This window comes from Tympanuchus pallidicinctus, unplaced genomic scaffold, assembly GCF_026119805.1.
Source record: "Tympanuchus pallidicinctus isolate F22 unplaced genomic scaffold, pur_lepc_1.0 scaffold5, whole genome shotgun sequence".
In the NCBI taxonomy this organism is placed as follows: Eukaryota; Metazoa; Chordata; class Aves; order Galliformes; family Phasianidae; genus Tympanuchus; species Tympanuchus pallidicinctus.
The window spans coordinates 9,385,487-9,398,910 of NW_026294769.1; the positions used below are offsets into that span (position 1 = coordinate 9,385,487).

General features: G+C 36.6%; 1 long non-coding RNA gene across 1 annotated transcript; it reads left to right on the plus strand.

Annotated features, from left to right (window-relative positions):
- Positions 1 to 4,685: 4,685 nt before the first annotated feature.
- Positions 4,686 to 11,402, plus strand: LOC128090855 (uncharacterized). The gene is made up of 2 exons (XR_008211124.1): positions 4,686 to 9,050; positions 9,155 to 11,402. It is a non-coding gene; the product is annotated as an uncharacterized LOC128090855 (long non-coding RNA).
- Positions 11,403 to 13,424: the final 2,022 nt, after the last annotated feature.

Below are 13,424 nucleotides of genomic sequence, written 5' to 3' on the forward strand. Positions count from 1 at the left end.
TTACTCTAACTTAACATGAATTTTGGCACTGGCTCAAATGGAGACAAACAATCTGGAATGAAAGAAGGAACTTCTCACTGTCTGCACATGCAAAAATAGTGGTTTTTTTTCATTTAATCAGGTCTCAAGATTTATATACAAGGTTCTGAACAAGAATAAAATTGAAGAGAATAGATAATATTCCAAGTAAATGTAGTAATAATTAGTTCTGAGAAGGCCACAGTTACCATGGTAATATTAAAATTTCCTGGCACTGAACATGATATGTTATCATTAATTTTAGATACTGGTACAAGTCCATTATGATAGCACTGGGGCATAATGTGCATTCTTGGACAAGGGTATGCAATTAACTTTAACTGAGGGCACTGAGATATGTGATGGAGATCTGGTAATTGTACTAAAGTCTGACCAGCAGGAAGCAAGTTGCCACCTCTAGTGCTGCCAGGTTTAGTTCTGTATGTTCTCTTTTCATCCATGAAACACAGTGACCTGCATCTGCTGTCTGACAGATTGCAGAAAAATCAGAAACTCAGAAAGTTCTTCAGCAATGCTAGAATCATTTATTGCCAAGAGTTATCAGGCTGAATATATTCTCCCCACGTATAGATAGCTCTGCTTCAATGTAAATCCAGTATTAATTCCACAGAAGACAACATTTCCTGTACAAACCTAAACATCCTTTATAGTTTCCTGGAGCAGGAAACTAAATCAGTGAAATCCACTTTTATAGATGTCCTCACATAATAGGCTTCATTCGGTACATTAGATTTATGTACCAGTCAGGCTTTCATTTTTATTCTTGAGGTAGGAGGAATATAGGAAATCACAATATAAATATAGACACACCGAGGACATTAAATCTTAACTGAGATTATCTATTTCACAGAGGAACCTTACGTAGCTGGAGAGAAAGTGAAATGACAGAAAGAGAGCAAGGGAAAATGACTGCTGTGAGATACAGAGCATGTCCAACCACCTTGGCACAAGTCTGCAGCCGGGAATGTACAGGCTCTTCCTGAGAAAATCCATTTAGTGCATAGATGCGTTATAGAATGAAGTTTGTACAACTTTGTGGACTGAGCCTGTTTAGGCAACCTGTCTTTAGAAGAATATATGTAACTGGGAGCATGACACAGCAAGAATTAGAATAAATGGATTTCTAATTGCCAGTAATCTTACTTAAAGTTTAATAAACCCACAAAGTTTGGTGCATTTGGGCTGCTTAATGGTTTAAGCTTGAGATTGGCAGTTTCTCAGTGTTGATGGCTGCAGCTTTGTGGTGATTTGCCAAGCATAAACACTGTGCAAAGAATTCTTTGAAAGGTCACTGAACAGTTGCTTTGTTTCATTTCTGTATATTTAGATTATTGATATCCACACGCCATTAATCTTTTTTTCTAAACCCCAAAAATGCAGTGATTAATGTACATATTAATAAGGAGAAAACATGTTCCACCTGAATTTCTTTATCATTTGTGTCTGTACAGTGGAGTTTTATTAACCCTGATTAATACTATGCTACTTCATCAATCTGTTATCCTTGCACCTCATAGGAGTGGAAATTCAATCACACATACCACCTCATAATATTGTAGCTAATTCAGTCTAGAGACAAGTGCATGAACTTAACCTAATATGTTTTTCCCTGCAGAGATTTAATATTAACAGAGCTTAAGCAGCTATTGATTTATCTGTGCTGCTTAACATTCCTGTGCTGATCAGTTGATGGAAAACCTTAGAAGAGTGTGTTTACTTATGATACTTTCTGGACCCGTTGCCAGATAAATCTCAGTCCCATCAAAATAAATGTGAGTTTTGCTACTGGCTTCAGGGTTTTACTTAACTGAAAGAACTCATCTTGAAGAGTCTAGAAACTTCTGAACCTGAAGTATAATGCACATTGGGAAATTATTTAAAAATTTTAAAAACAACTTTTGCTGGCCAAAAAACCCAAATGCTTTTGGATTTGGATCTCTACTAAAGTGTCTGCAAATGAGCAGTTTTTTTATTAGCTGAAACACATCTGTCTATACTAATGATAGCAAGAGCTGAGATCAAGTCAGAAGCAATGCTTATGGAAATTAAGCAAGGCAAACTTCTGGAAGCGCAAAAAGATTAGGAAAGCAGTGCATCTGAACTGAAATTTTTGAGTCTGTGGGAAAAAGAAAAAGCAGCTAATAGAGAAGACTGACCTTTTCACTGTTTCCAGGAAACTTTTGTTGCGAATCAACATCCTCCAACTATATCTTCAGTTTTACTGGGGAATAGAGACAAGTTCCCAGCATCTGCTACAAATACTGCCCATTACTACAATTTGAACACTACTCATCATTCAGTCCATTCATGCCATATTTTTATCAATTGCTTCATTGCATGTGTTAGATGAAAGCTCCAGTTAATCTTCTGGACAAAACTGTATAAAACTGAGCTTATAAAAATCCAAAAGTTGGACTGAGATGTAATTGTTTGTTGCCAACCATATGACCTATCCAGTCAAAACTGGCATCCTCTCAGAGGATGTACTGGTGGAATAGGCTAAGAAGCTAGCCAAACAGTCTTTAGGTGAAAGTTGGTGGTTTTGTTGCTGAAATTGCTGCTGTTTTGGTTCATATTATTCTGCAGAGTATTTAAAGTGTGTCATTGAATGACACACACTGACACTTGCTATCAGGACCAGTCAAATTACCAATTATGAATAATTTATGTGAAGTATTCTAGCAATTTGCATCCAAAATTTTAGCTGTGTGAAGACTGGTATTTTACAGAAACACAAAGCTAAAGAAAATGTTTCAAATAATTTGTTTGTTCTTTTTCTCCAGTCAAAAAACTCAGTGTGTACCTATAACACGATAAAAGATATGGATTTCTCAGTGTGATAATAGAAATCTGCCTTTCAGAGTCATCTTTTCTAAAACAAGTTTTAAGATAACAAAAGGTTACAAAAGTCTAAGAATTTTTCATGGTAAGCTTTCTTCTTCATCATAGTTTCAGTCCAGCATAGTCAAGAATAAAAGTGACCTAACTCTTTCTCCTAACTTCTCTTTGAATTACTGGCAAGATTACAGTGTGCTGGCTGCAGGTAACTAAGCACACCCTTTCACACTTTACATCCTCATGTAGTTAATACTGTCCATACATCTGCATATACTTATACAAAAAATTCATTCAAATTGCACTGAACATGTGTATGGAGTGCAGGTTTGTACACTTATATGTGTACATGTGTGTATATACAAATATATTTGCAAACTGTACTGTAGATGTCATACTGACTTAGAATACATATATGACAGTTGCTTTTTTTCCCTAGGATTTAAATGGTAAATAAATACATACTTGATATTTTGTCTTCAGTCTTTATTGGAGAAGTTGGCAGTTTACAGATAGGAAGACTGCACCTTAAAAGCCTATAGTATTTACTAGGTACTCCCAAAATATATGTGCTTCCAATGGGCAAATTGTCTGCTGATCTTATATAGCCCACAAATTTATGTATGTGAAGTATAGACTTTTTCTGGTATTCTTTGACAGTACCATACTACTTTATATTCTATTTACTTTCTAAAACTTGGCATAGATTGCTCAGAAATGCCACTCAAATAAATGTTGGTGATATGTCAGTAGGTGCTGAACTGAAGTAGGTGCATGTGGCAGCTTGAGAAAGATAAAGGGTACATGGAATGCAGTTTATTGTGTAATGCAAAGGACGGAAGAAAGAGAAAGGGGGGCACGATAGTACCCACAGGTCCTCTACTCATGCATCGTTGCTATGTGAATTAAGTGAAATGGGATTCTGCATTTCTCTATTCAGACAAGTTTTTGTGGACTCTAAAAAAAATGAATCATTATTTGGTTTAGATTACCTGATATTCATCAGAGAACACCGTTGGCAGATTCGGTATTTTGATTGCAAGAAGGCTTCAAACTTACAATACTAGAAACTCTGACACTGTCCATGTCATGACCTAAGCAAAACATTTCATCTACAGAATTTATGTTTTTTAAATATTCCAAATGCCAAGTGTGTGCTTTTTGAAAGTCTTCTTCCATCGCTGAGAGAAAATCTGGGTGCATCTTTGAATACGATTGCATTTTAACATCTTTTAATGTCATGTTGTTTATTCATATATTGCTTAAAATACTGCTGAAAATGCACAGAATACTGTGTGAAACCACTAAATGAAACTATTATTTTCCTTTGTTCTATGCTAATGGATTCATTAATGGCTGTTCAGTTATTATCAGGGGCATTCTTCAGTTGTTATATTAGAAAGATCTTTATCTAGCTTTAATGTGAATGTGTTCATTAAATATCTGAAAAAGAGCAGATGATCTTTCCTGCAGAAGAATAACCTCCAAGCTCTTGAAACACTACAAAATGTTCTGGTAATTTCCTTGACTCTGATGTGTATTTGTTTATGCTCTTCAATTTGGGTTTTTTTGAGAGTGAGATTTTCCAGAAGATCAGAATGAATTGTGTAAACATGCCAACAACAGTAAACAAGGAATGATAATATCACTTCTGTATTTGTAGTAAGCAGTGCAAACAATAACATTGTTTTTACAGTTATGTGCTTTGTCAATCTTTTCTAAGGCACAGAAAAAAACAGGCTCTTATAGCTTTACTTACATTGCCTTTAATTAGTGATGAAATTGCTTAATTTGTAGATGGCATTATTTTTGTTGCTTACAGACTTTAATGCTTAATAATGATAGTTTAGTTTAAAGAGATAACACATAACATCAAAAAAACAAAAAGAAACATTTTGAAATTCCATCATTAATTAATGATGCCTGACATCACATCTATTTTTGCATGTATTACAAGTATACTTCACTGTTTTTACCTGATGACACCTTTCATAGCTCTTTGTTTCTATGCACACTATTTTCAGATTCGTAGTGCCTTCCAATAATAAGCCCATTGGAGGTATAGTTTTGTTATATAATGTTAAGGAACTTGGTAGAGATGTCTCAATTCCTAGTGTAATTTTGTACAGTTTTATGAATTAAGATGACGTTAGCAGGTGGCATAATAGGTGATATATATAATTGAAGTTATGGGTAGCTATTATCCTTTCTAGAAGGAAAGCTTGTACATGACTTGAATGAGAAATTAAAACTGAAAAAAGGGGAATGTTTTATATAATACTGTATCTGATACTTTTCGAGCCCATAGTGATGGTGTGCAAAATCACAGGTATGGATTACAATGCAAAAATGCTGTGAAATAAAACCGTACTGTGAGGTACCTGTGAGTCATGGTAACAGGCATGCCCATTTTGCTCTGCTTGTGTTACACAGCAAAGACATGTACCTTTGGTCTGGTACTTGCTCAAATGCTAAATGTTATAATCATGTAAATAACCTCATGAGTGGAAAAAAAAGAAGGTGGGGATCTGGGACAGTCATTATCCTTTTGAAAGTCGTGATAACACTTAGCATGTCTGAAAGTAATGTAAGCACTGAGTGTAAGTGCTATGCTGGATAATAGCCAGAGCACTCCACACACAGCAGACTACAGCGTCTGTTTTCTTGCAGCAGCAACTACTGACACTGTAGACAAACCATCTACATTTATCTTGCTGCCAGTTTCAGACCCTTTCCTGCTGGCACTGTTGCTTCCACTCATTCTGAATTGCACTTTAAGGCAAAACAAAAGTCCCTGTCAATGAGAGAAACAAAGAGTAAGTCCATAATAAATAGTACCATGTGGGCACAAGGACTCAAGCAGAAAGGGAGAAGGAAGAGCAAATTCTGAATTTTGTAGTGACAGAACATAAAAGTATTCCTAGAGAGCAGCTGCAGTGCTGGGATCCCCAATCAGATAATTTCCTTGAGGCTTAAGGGAGCCAAGAGCTTTAGCCACCGTTGACAAATGGCCGCTTTTACAGTCTGTTTTGGCTTTCAGGATTTTCTGTCGTCTATAAAAGGGAAGCTACCATTCAAATGTTAGTGATGGGCTTAGGGCAGAAATTAAAGTAGAGCCTTCTGTGCTTGTGTTATGTGGGAAGACAGATGAAACAGCCAGAGAGGTCCCTTCTGGCTTGAAGAGATCTGGGAGCTGTGCATAAAAGATTATGGCTTCCCACACAAGCTAGGTCAAGTGTGCAGGATAGATCTTGAGGGAGTTTTGAAAGCAGAGCGTTAGGGCCTGGCAGGTCAGAAAGGGTATCCCTCAGAGAATAAATTAGTGTCAAGCTCCTAAAATAAATCATATTTGGAAATACACAAGTGACCCATGTGCTTTAGTTACGTTTGTCCCAAACTTGTATGTGATTTCCAATAAAGTTTGAAAACATGCGTGGCTATAGAGGGTAAATTCTAAACTTTCATGAGCAACTGATAATGTATTTTAAACTCCTCTGTGCCAAAACTATATAATATGTGGGGCACAGCGGCTCCAAAACACTTGTTCTCTATGCCAGAGTTTAGACAACCAAATAAATCAGACAAGCATCTGGCCTTATTGTTGCAGTTAGAACTAGACATGAGGAATTACTTTGTATGAATGTGATGAGACAAAATTAAATTTAAACTTCTAACATAGTCAATAAATTTTACAATAGTCTAATTTTTCAAGGAACCTTGCCTCAAGCAAGAGCCACAATGGGAAAGATATATATATAGTTCTTAACTTCTAATGCTGAATATCTGTTTTCTCCATTTAATAGATTCAGTGCTTCATCAGTTCTATAATTGCACTTACCCAGTTAAGAACTAGAAGTACGAGGGCTGCTCTGAAAGTAATGCCTCCTATTTTGCAATATTGGCCCATGACATCAGAGGTGGATGGTGGGGGTATGGCAATGGAGACAGAACCATCTCAACAATATTCCATTACACTAATAAGTCATATAAACATCAGCTTTTCATCCATCCTGCAAATAGCACAAGAAAGTGTCTCCATTAGTGACTGAGATGTGATGTGAAAGCTCCACCTATTTTAAATCCATACAGTTCTCTCTTCATACGTATTTGTTATTTGTGACCTTTCAAATATTATTGTATTCAGATGGTAGTCTTGATGCATTCAACCTATGGACCATCTACCTGTGGAGGAAGATATACGAGTCTACCTTGTCATCAGAAATTTCTCAGAGAGGTAAATTTTAGATATGTTTTCTTTCTAATGTTATTATATTGCCAAGATTTTTCACCTCTGTTTAAAAGCTTTATAATTACCAAACATCAGCGACAACTGAAAAGGGGCTAATGAAAAAGTTACTAAGGAAGGAAAGAGATCCCTTAGAAGTTTTTTTTCAGAAATGAGGCTCTGAAATTATGATAACGTGAACAGAATATCAGATTTTGAAACTGAAAAAAAAAATACTCATGAAACTGAAAGAAATGTTGGTCCCCTCTAGTAGCTGCAGCCAGCCCATCCTGTTTTGTACAGCCATTATTCTGAAATGGCCTATTTTTATTTCACAGCACCTTCACACTTCATACTACTACCAACATTCGCAGCAGTAAATAAATTCATTCATCTGAATAATCTCACTGAACATGTGTAACAGTCTATGTTACAGTAAATTCTGGGTGGAAGGAGATAAAATAAGCCTCTGTTCCTCAAATCAGTGCTCACCAGGACACAGCCCCAGCATTAGTCAACATCTCTGCCTCCTTTGTGCTGTCTTATCTGTGCCTGGGGTGAGTGTAGAAATCAGAGCATGGCTGGCATGGAGTAGCAGAGGCCAGGAGAAAAAAATACAACCAGTCCAGTAGGATGACTGCAGAAATAAGTATGTCTTACTGTAGGCAAAATTGCTTACCATTATTCCACTGCAGGTTCTTTGGAAATCCTTATTACTTGCAAGTCTTTCTCATTTAAACTTTTCAATTACTGAGAGCTTCTGATGTGAATCATATGACATTTTTTATTCTTGCTTCCCTACTGCTCTGCATGCCCCAGAGTCTACACACCAATAAAAATTATCTGAGTGTTTCCACTTCACAAGAAACTCTACCTAAAGAAACTTAAGAAACTGTTTAAAATTTCATCAGTTTTCATTCTAGTCATATTTTCGTTTAGACCCTCCAATTTATTCACATGAATATTTGTTTGGGTGCAGTTATAACTATTTTTCCTTTTTTTAAACCCTTCCATATATTAGATCTGTGTTGAAAACTACTTCCACTTATTTTGCACTCCAACTTCTCACTACTTTTGTTGACTTTATGTAAATATTTTCTTTTAGGCAAGAGATTTCAAAGCACTTCTAATGGTTTTTTAATGCAAAATTACTGAAACTGCCTTCATTGGTTCTTTTTCCTCACCCAGATTTAAAATAGGTTTTTATAGACTACAAATTGAAGCAGGAAATTCATGTCTGTGCTACGAGAAGCATAAGAAAATACTTTAAGCTTTCCAAACAGAGTTGCTGTGAAACATAGGCATTTTGTTGTGCCCTCTCTCATCAGGACTGGCGTATATTCTAAGCACCAGAGATCTCAGACCACTTTAAAGACTAGCCACAGTTTGTGTAATCAATCTTTGTTTTTCTGCCTCAGAGTTTTCATATCATCTATAACTTATCTGTATTTCTGCCAGAATCAATAAATTCATGTGCAAATTAGAGTATTTTAACAGCCAGAAATATTGCATTGACTAGAATAATTCCATGAGACTTGCATGTGCTTATGAGACGTGTGTGTATGTTTCTACGCTCACATTTCAGACATGTCTGATGAGTGAGAAATGCCAGCTGCTGTCCCATGACAATACACACTGGACTGACTTTAAAGTAGCTGCAGAAAGAATCTTTAGAGAGATTGAACACCAGAGTTTTACTATGTGACAAGAAAGAATCAGCTCAGGTGGGATTGCTGTGTATCATCAGGGATCAAATCTGCATGCTGTTTACATCAGTGTAGCAATATGAACAATGAGCGTGACCATTGGAATTGGGCTCAATGTTTATCAATTACTGTTGATATCCAATTATCAAAGCACAGCTAAATTCCATACAAGATGTCAGCACAAATAATTATAGACAATTTTCTCCTACTCCACAAACTGACCTGGATGGTTCTCTCTGTGCTTCGTGAGTATTTGAAAAAAATTGTATTTCAATCCATTTTGGTCAACTTCTGAAGTCAGAGGCTAAAGTCAGCTGAAAAAATGTGTTCCCCTTTTTGCCTATTCCAGAAGAGATGTGGAATTGTTACACTCACGGCAACCATTGTCTTTCCTTGTGGAAGAAATTCAACGTTATGACTTAACCGAATCATCACAGAGGAGAAGCAGATGGGTTTTTGTGAGAGAAAGATCCCCACGTAGTTTTTAAAAATGTATCTTTTTTAATCAGAAGAATGTCTGGGAAAATGATGAAAACGCAAATAGCTACTTATTAAAATAAGCTGTAACAAAACTCCCTGAAGTGAGTTAGTGCATTTTATTTTATCACTGAATTAAAGTTTAATTTAAGCTCCCATAAAAACTAACTTAGACTTTTACACTGACTTGTAAGGAGTATATGCTATATTCAATAATCCTTGTCAAATAAAGGCACAAATCTAATTAAGCAATAAATCCATAAAAATTGTTACACACAGTTAATGAGTGGCTTGCATTTTCATAACAGCAATGGCATATTAAGAAAGCATTAGCTGTGGTAGTATGGCTGGAGTAGTTATACTGATAAATTAGTCATTCTGGCATTTCATGACTGACTTTTAATCACTTCGAGTTGCAGAGATGTGCTTGGTTTAGAATTTGTGCTATTATTCATAAATTCTATTAAAAGAGAGTTAATCTAAGTATCTATCCATATTTGTAAGATATCAGTTTTACAAAATGAGTTAGTTTTTCATCTCAGCAGGACAAGCAGCTCTGGCTGACAGCAATCTAGAGTTGATACTAAAAGTTGGGACCAAAACCACCAGTTTATAACTACAGATTGTAAAATCAGTGTTTTTAACAGGAATCTAATAAAGAGATACATTGCTGTAATATGTTGGTTTTAGGAATATGACATTAGTTGAACTCATATACTCTGGTCTTAATGACAGGACATGTCTCAACCTTAGTTCATAATTTGAATTAATCCAAAGTTAAAACACCAATAGTATCTACTCCTCTCTCCTCCACTTTCAGTACTATGCAATTTGGTGGGTTTTGTTACTGTTGTTTGTGGATGGTGTTTTCTGGAAAGCCAGTTAGTTACAGGCTTCTTCCTGTTGCATGTTAATCCCACTGAGCAGCACTTGGTTCCTGTTTATTTATCTGATTCTGGCAAGCAGGAGCGTGCACACTCAGTACCAGCAAATCCACTAGTCTGTGGGAGCCGGAGATTAGCATCTGGGGACCAAAGAGTGGTGGTCTGCTTGGGGTTAATGCCCCTTTTTTGGGGTAATGCTGCTCCCCAAGCCCTTACTCTCACATCAGGGAGGGTCTTCACCATTACATAGCAATTGTGCTGCCTCAGTTTGGGACAGCAAATGTCTGTGATGGAGTCTCTATATTGCTCTGGCTTCAGATACTGCTACCTTCTCTCACATATTTCATAAATGTACTTTATGTTGATAACATGCCTTTAAAATTCTGCTGAATGGAATAAAGGATACCAAACAGTAAATTGAAAAGGTATAAAAATGGATCTGTCACGTATCCTATAGTATATCTGCAATTTCTGCAATGCTTTTAGCAGTAAGGAAGAGCCAGGTGGTGTTTTTATTTCTAACAGATACACATTATATGCAGCTGGTTTAGTTTTTAGTTTAGATGTTGAAAATGTGTATGGAACTTTTAGCTGCTGTAATATGTTTAGTAATAATATTCCATGTCCCTGAAGCCCACTCCAGCTGGAGATATAAATCATCTAAACAGGCATTAATAAATTAGAGTCTAAAATACCTTTACCTTCATTTAACTTATTTTGAAAAAGAAACCCTTTATTCCTCTTTAAAATGAATCTAAGATATCTGTTGTTTTTAAAGAAATAGCACTCGGTTTATTTATTGTTCGTATTTATGGAAAAAAAGCTGGTAAAGGTTATAGGCCAGCTTTATTTATATATATCTTTCAGAGCAAAGGCCTGCACTTGTTCATGAATGTCAGAGGTGAAAATCAAACTTCTGCAGAAAGGTCACAAAGCTTTCAAGATTTGTTAGATACTCCAAGAAAATCTTGTATAGGATTTAAAAAATCGGTAGGATTTCATGTGTGAAGAGGAAAGAACTGCAGAAGCTGAGACATCATTCATCTTTGATTCATCATTCTTCTTAACTGCACCTGAAACTTTTTCTTTTAAACGTGTGTTACTATAAAAATTTCCCCCATAGAGTCACATACTGTAAAATTGTGTATTATTTTTTCTTGAGTAGGTTCCCCTCTTTTTCCACTAAGATGTGATAAGTATTTAAAGGAAATAAAGGTGTTGAGCTTGTGGTAAAAACATTCACCTCTACTTTTTCACTTGTGTGTGGAGATCCTATTTCAGAGCACAAGTGCTGGGAGTGAATCCTATAAACAGCCACATCCTGACACTTTTGGGGCTGTGAAGGCTTAAGCAAGGGAGCTAAAAGAGAACTAAAAGATGGAACTTGGAAAATGATCTCCTGTTTGGATGACTTTCTCCAAAGACAGAATATCTTGCATTATAAGAACTCATATTTTATAACTGATCATAGAATCACAGAATCATAGAATCATAGAATCATAGAATGGCCTGGGTTGAAAAGGACCTCAATGTTCATCTAGTTTCAACCCCATGCTTTGTGCAGGGTAGCCAACCACCACACCAGGATGCCCAGAGCCACATCCAGCCTGGCCTTGAATGCCTCCAGAGATGGGGCACCCATAACCTCCTTGGTCTACCTGTTCCAGTGCGCCACCACCCTCTGTGTGAAAAACTTCATCCTAATAACTAACCTAAACCTCCCCTGTCTCAGTTTAAAACCATTCCCCCTTGTCCTATCATTATCCACCCATGTAAACAGTCATTCCCTCTCCTGTTTATATGCTTCCTTTAAGTAATGGAAGGTCACAATGAGATCTCCTCAGAGCTTTCTCTGAGCTAAGCAATCCCAGTTCCCTCAACCTTTCCTCATGGGAGAGGTGCTCCAGCCCTCTAATCATCTTAGTGGCCCTTTGCTGGTCTTATTCCAAGAGCTCTGTGTCTTTCTTATACTGGGGGCCTCAGGCCTGGGTGCAGTACTACAGATGGGGCCTCACAAGAGCTGAGTAAAGGGGGACAATCACCTCCCTCCCCTTGCTGGCCACCCCTTTTTTAATGCAACAGTTGGCCTTCTGGACTGCACAAACTGCTGGCTCATGTCTAGTTTCTCATCCACCAGGATGCCCAAGTCCTTCTCTGTGAGTTATACTCAAACTTGCCAGAAATACTAGAAAGTTTAGCACATGAGAGACAAGGGGGTAGTTGACAGCTTCAAAAGTTCATCTGATTCAGGAATCTTGGATGGAGCTTGTCTGAAACTAGAAGGTTGCCTGCCTGCCTATGTTACTGTAGGCAGCGGGAGAAAATTGGTTGGACTGGATGATCTTGAAGTTCTTTTCCAACCTCGGTGATTCTGTGATTCTGTGTAAGTTGGATAAAAGATAGATGGCATGCTGTCTGTGTGGATAATCATAATATCACAGAATCATTCAGGTTGGAAAAGATCTCTAAGGTCATCTAGTCCAACTGTCTACATACCACCAAATGATGCGAGTAAACTTGCTCTTATTCTATTTATGCCTTCAGGATCTAATCTGGCAGGGATTCAGATAGCTCCATACAAGTCTAACATTAATTAATTCTTCTGTTTGCTGGCTTGTGTAGATCATAGCAGCAGATGAATGATTGCATGGCTTTACTGTAGTAATAAAGATGAATTCCATGGTATGTCATCTTTTTGAAGATTAACAAGATTGATAAAAAACTACTGAATACACTGTTACATTGTAAAAGAAGGAAATCTCCCCAAATTGTTTAAAGATGTTGTAAATACAAGAAATTGGGCTCGCTTTTCTTTTGTTTTCTAGAAATTGCTATTATTTTTATTAAGTCATTATTTCTTTCAATAATCGAGTTTGCAAGTCATTTACATATGACAGTAAAGTGCTTTAGTACATCTGAGAGTAAAGTCAGAGAAGCCACAGAAAAACTGTTTGTTCAGATATAGGATAATAAGTATTTTCCTTATGGTCACCATTGGATAAAATTCACCCAGTGAAGAGCAGTAGTTCATGTGTGTGTGAATGAAATTTAATTAGAACTTATATGACATGTATAATTGCTTTCATGAAGACATTTCCCACAGGGGCAAATCTCACTTCTTTTTATTCCACGATCAAGAAATTAATAAAAAAACATTCCAGAATATAATTTTAGTGGTGTTTTTTTTTTTTTTTTTTTTTTTTTTTCCCCCTCATTAGTCCTATCTTCAACTTACAAGACATCAACTTTAAAAACATC